At 32.4% G+C, this 6,000-nt stretch overlaps 1 protein-coding gene across 1 annotated transcript in view; it reads right to left on the minus strand.

Annotated features, from left to right (window-relative positions):
* Positions 1–3,110, minus strand: part of LOC126778751 (zinc finger protein ZIC 4) — a 34,315-nt gene extending 31,205 nt beyond the window's left edge. Inside the window, exon 1 of the mRNA XM_050502373.1 lies at positions 2,745–3,110. The gene's annotated coding sequence lies outside the window, so the exon portion shown is untranslated. The remainder of the gene's footprint in view (positions 1–2,744) is intronic.
* Positions 3,111–6,000: the final 2,890 nt, after the last annotated feature.

Raw genomic sequence — 6,000 nt, forward strand, 5'->3', positions numbered from 1 at the left:
TGTATCTAATAATTCCGAAGGTTGCTACGTAAAGCCTGCTATGGGTAAGGTACCTACATATCTTACCGTAACCTTTAGTTACGTAAACTAAAGGTAAAATGTTCTTCTGAAAAAATTATGTCCAATTTATTATTCCGCTTGACATCATTTTGCAGTAAAATAAAAAAAAAATATTGTTCTATAACGTAAATTTAAAAATACATTGTATGGTTCATTTACTTATCACAATCAGTGGTTGGCAAATCTATACCAATATTATAAATGTGTCTGTCTGTTACACTTTACACCACTATTATACCGATCCTGATTAAATTTGAAGCAAGCTTGAACTCCAAGAACGGGCATATATTACTTATTTATATCTAATCACATCTGCCATGTGTATTCCACCAACCCGCATTAGAGTGGCGGAATAAGCTCTTTCTCTTCAAAAAAAGGAGAAGAGGCCTTAGCCCAGCGGTGGAACATTCACAGGCTGTTACTTTTACCTAAAACTAACTATAACTAAATTTTTAACTGTGTAAATTTCGTAAGCATATGCTTAAAATTAACTTCAAAATACCCACCTATTAAACTTATTAACACTTCCTAATTACCTTAAACATAGTACTTAAGATGGAATTCCGAATTTAATTGTACACATTGTGTAAACTCTGTTCTCAAGTAAGTGACTATAATATGTCTTATTGAGAATAAATGTCTTTAAACCTAAACCTAAAACCAGTCGAAGAAAGTGGGTAGTAGTTTAAATATTCATAACCTTAAAACTTATGTTTCTAATAATTAATCGAAATTATTTATTTATTTATTTATTTAATATTATATTGTTAAAGAAAATTATATTATTTGATTTGTATCGAGCATCTGAAATTAACTTCTATTATCTCTTGATAATAATTCGATATGATTCTATACAAATGCCAAAACACATCGAATGCCAATTACGTACCAAATTAACTAATCGTCAAATTTAATGTCATTTGTATTTGAGAAATATGTAAATTATTTATATATTTAATTTCAATTGAAATTGTAACTTAATGTTACGTATTGTGTATTCATCCTAACTTAATATACCATAATATTTAATTATAATTTAACTTAACCTTAATTAATCAGCCTATTTTTTATTGTATTTTCATGTTTTGTTTTTGTTTTATTTCTTTTATCTCATTTATTACTCTATTTGTAATTAAATTGTTAACTGTGTAAATTTCGTAAGCATATGTTTAAAATTAACTTTAAAATACCCACCTATTAAACTTATTCACATTTCCTAATTATCTAAAACATAGTACTTAAGATGGAATGCCGAATTTAATTGTACACATTGTGTAAACTCTGTTCTCAAGTAAGTGACTATAATATGTCTTATTGAGAATAAACTCCTTAAACCTTTCTTTAAACCTAAACCTTATATAAAATATCTAAATTAATTCCACGTTAGTTATTTCTAATTACAATAATTTTATAAGTTTACATATTATGTCAAAAGCAATCTTTTCTGTAATATTTATATACTAATAATGTAATACTATAATACCTTAAAAAACTTTTGACTGCCTCGTTAGTCTAGTGGCTTGATGTAAGGCCGCAGACACGGAGGTCCTAGGTTCAATTCCCAGATCGGGCCAATAAAATTATAAAATAAAGTTATTGGGGTTTTATGTCAGAAAATTCTCAGTAGCAACCCGGAGCCTGGACGTTGGAAGTGTGTACACTCCCGTGCCTCGGAAAGCACGTAAAGCCGTTGGTCCTCCGCCTGAACTCTTTCCGGTCGTGTCGGATTGCCATCACATCGGATTATGAGAGTTAGGGAATAGAGAGTGCACCTGTGTTTGCGCACACACTTGTGCACTATAATATCTCCTGCGAGTTGGCTAATCTCTGTTGAGATTAGCCGCCGTGGCCGAAATCGGTCTGGAGGACATTATTACAAAAATATTACAAACAAAAATATTTGTAGTGCTTTTGCTTCAAATATCTTAATTCCTCGTTATATTTAGGATTATTTTGTAAAATAATAAGCAGATTTACAAAATCAATATCCCTAAACAAGTGCCGTCGCCGTCGGCTTTCTTTTTCTACTCTTTTTGTGAGAAAATATGGTACAAACATTTGTAGACTTATTTTTTATTGTAATTATAAATATTATGATTGATACATGTAGAAGATAATAAACAATTGTATGCCAGAAAGTTTTGTCTGCAACCATTAGACAGATTTGTTTTAATTATTTTTTTAATTCTATTTGTTTGTAGTAATGAAAGCTTATGTATAAAGTTTACACTTGTCTCTTAATTTTTAAAATATCTCAGAACAATCTTTTTCTTTTCATTAAATTTTTATTGCCATATAATTTTTATAAGTAAATAAAATATTGAAGTTTATCATATTTATTTCTTTTTTTTTAAGGAAAGAATAATTTATAGTTAAACGGGAATCACCTAGGTGCTTATGTGCGTACAAATGTACCAAATACTTAAAAACTGCATCAAATGTGATAAATATTATATAAAGTATACTAGGCTGTATGCTTTAATACTATTGCTTTTTTCGATAGGTAAATCGTAGCAACAAAAAGTGTGATACAATAGTAATAAAAAAAAATACTAAGCATCGATGTCAATAATAAATAATTTACAGCTTGTATCGCTGAGAACGTTAAAATATAATCATTAATGATAAATTTAACGTGTATACACATAAATAAATTACGTATTTAAGATTAATTTTATACATACCTGAAAGCAAATACCACTAATCCAGTTCAAATCAACGTAATAAAACTAAAACACAGTAAACGCTTGGCTAGTTATCCCTAGCAGCACAGGCGTGGACACTTCACTGAACGTACTATCTACGGTAAAATAATTTTCAGTATTCTCATGAAACTAGAGCTACAATCATCGATATCACAGATGGCGCGTCGTTATAAAAATCTTGCTTCGATTTCACAGCCGGCTTCAGTACGGGACCGTGTCTTCGGCGACATCGGTTTTTCGATCGAAACGTCACTCGGCGATTTTTTCTCGTAACGTTGAAAAGCTGCGCGACATGTGTCCACCGACTCCGCTGAGGCTCTCAGCATGACTGCGGGCTCCCGCGACGCCGCCCCTCACCACACCCGACATACTGCTTCTTAGAAAATATTTTGTAAACGCACTGCGACCGAAGGCGCGAACGCAGCCCTGCGCGTTGAGAAAAGGGCGGGGCGTAGTGAGCTTTTTCGCCCAATGAAACCGGCCCCGAGGCGAAACTCAAGTTATATGGCTGTCTCTTTCGCACTCGAGTACGTTTTAAGTTAACATTAGAAAGAGCGCTTTGATGTTCAACGACGAAATGTACAATGAAGAAAATTTCTCGATGTTAGTGTCGTAAAGTGTTTGCTTTATCAGATTTACGTTGAAAGCCTCGCTGTTAGCTACGAGGGCGCTACATCTGGTTATACTTTTTCGCAGCCCGGCTATCGGACTTGTAAGACAAGGATGGCTGGAGGCGGGAAATGTTTCAACTAATGTATTTTCCTGTGGGAAGGAAAACACATGTCGTCGCTTTTAATTTAATACGCATCACGCTGCGTTCTCTTGTAGCTCTTGCCCGATGTCCATTGCTTATTATCATTTAAACCGGTGAAAAAGTATTTAAAAATTAATTAATTCATAAAACATAAAAATATTTAAATATTTAACACAATGTACTTTATATTATAACATTTATAAAACTAATAATCTGTTATGATTCTTTTTGGAAATATTTATCTACTAAAATGTATTTAAGATTTAATTTAAATAAAAAAAAAATTGAATTAAGCAACAATTCGACTAGTCTCTGTTTAGCTACAAAAAGAAACAATTGTAATTATCTTTTTGCTCCATAATCTTATCATACTTCAGGACGGTGTGTTAAAAGGAACGGAGCAAAAATAATTGTCGTAATTAATTTGATATTCCGGTTTGAGTCAGGACTAATTATTTTGTAAAAAGTTGCATTCCACGTGCGACGCCGCGGCACGCCTTCCTGCCAGCGCAGCGGGATTGGTTACTGCAATGCATGCAATGAAGCGGGTGGACACGCAATTAATTCTAAAAATTTTATTACGAATATCAAAATCAACAATGTTTTATTTATTAATAAAACCGCAATGGAATCGTACCCTGTACGTCCTCCAGAATCGATGCGAAAACATATACTTTATTATAACGTAGCGAGTAAACATTGTTTCTGTTATTTAGTTGATTTAGTGCACTTATAACCTTATACTTCCCAGCGAAATGTTTATCAGACCGCACGAGTCGGATTCGTGATTAATTTAATATATTTAAACTTGAGTACTTCCCTCACGCGATCCTTTTTGCGTTCTCCGATTTAACGTGATCAGTATACTGTAATAGCTTTTTATTCATGTGATGGGTTTTATCGATACTTTTTATACGAACAGGTTTTGATCTTCGCCGTAATGGCCAGCTCATTGTTAAAACTTTGCAATGTTTACATGTTAGTAAAAAATTTACTGAATGGCATAACAATCTCTCCCCCCTAAGGCTTAAACGCTTAAAGTCAATTAAAATCGTATGTGGTCCTTACATATGTGTGTAAAAAGATTTCTCGCTAAATAACTGGCCAATGGAATGTTGCTGGTCTCGTGAATAGGAAAAAGTAACTATTTTATGCGGTGTTACTTAACGGAGTATCGTTATAAAATTACTTAGCTAGTGCTTGCATTTTATTGAGGAGTTCGAATTAATTAGCGCAGGTAATAAATAATAATTAGCCTCTTTAAGTTTTATGTATAAAACATCAATCAATTTACCTACTGGTTCTTTAATACACTGGCTCACTCACCCTTCAAACCGGAACACAACCAGACGGGCTTGCACAAAGCCCTACCACCAAGTAAACAATGTTTTAGTTTAATATAAAGGGAAATATTTATGCTATATTTTATAGATATAATATGATCAAGGTAAACATATGACAATAATTAATAAAAACAATTATATCTAAATATTTGTTTTTTTTTTTTTAAAATATTATAATAAAAAGCTTAAAGACGAAATGGGACCACGTGATGTTATATTAACATCTGTGCCTATCTGGGTATGGATTGTAAGAAATTCCTTACATACATGGTTAGATCACAAGGTAGGTAACTCATGGAGCTTAGAAGGTAACGCATGTAGCTTAGAAGGTAACGCATGGAGCTTACGTTGTGAACTTAGTCGTTAAGTATTTAGTGCTTGTAAGTACAGGTGACTTAATCACCTACTCTGGTGACTGTCACTCAAGTAACTAGGGGAATGTAGATACATAAGCACAAGTGACTTCAAGTGTTATTTAATTTCATTAATTGATATAAACATTGGTATACAAAAATTGATATTTTTTTTTTATAATAAAAGTGATATATAGACGGAATTCAATTTTGAAATTTCTTATTTAATTCCGCAGTTTTGTTTTAGAGGACAATAATAAGTAAAACAGCATGCATTATCGGGGTGGTACGCCTACCCCATACAATATTTCATTAAAATAACGATATTATTTATTTCGGTGTTTTTCGAGTGATGCTAGCTACAAATTACTATGGACAAAGACACCGCGGGACACCGCTCTTATTACGTGCAGCTCACCAGATGGCCCTGCATCGAATTCAAACAAAAATGATTGTAATTCGTCTAAATTACAAGGGTTTATACTATATAATATTATAATTCAAATTTTATTTGTGTTTAAATAAACTTTTAAATTAAATTGTAAATCTTTAAAAAAAATGGGTTTTCATGTAAATATTTTATGAGGAAAACGTAAAAGCTTTCATCAGTTCTGACGTAGAATATTCCAGATCTATTTGATATATTTTCAAAAATAGATTTAAATATTTGAATTTAGCGCAGTAGTGACTGTACAGTATGTGTCAGTAGGCACTAACGTCTCATTCTACCACGAAACATAACTTTGTATTTCTGTATTCCGCTTTAAATGGGGTGCATGTCAGTC

This window comes from Nymphalis io, chromosome 2 (assembly GCF_905147045.1).
Source record: "Nymphalis io chromosome 2, ilAglIoxx1.1, whole genome shotgun sequence".
NCBI lineage: Eukaryota > Metazoa > Arthropoda > Insecta > Lepidoptera > Nymphalidae > Nymphalis > Nymphalis io.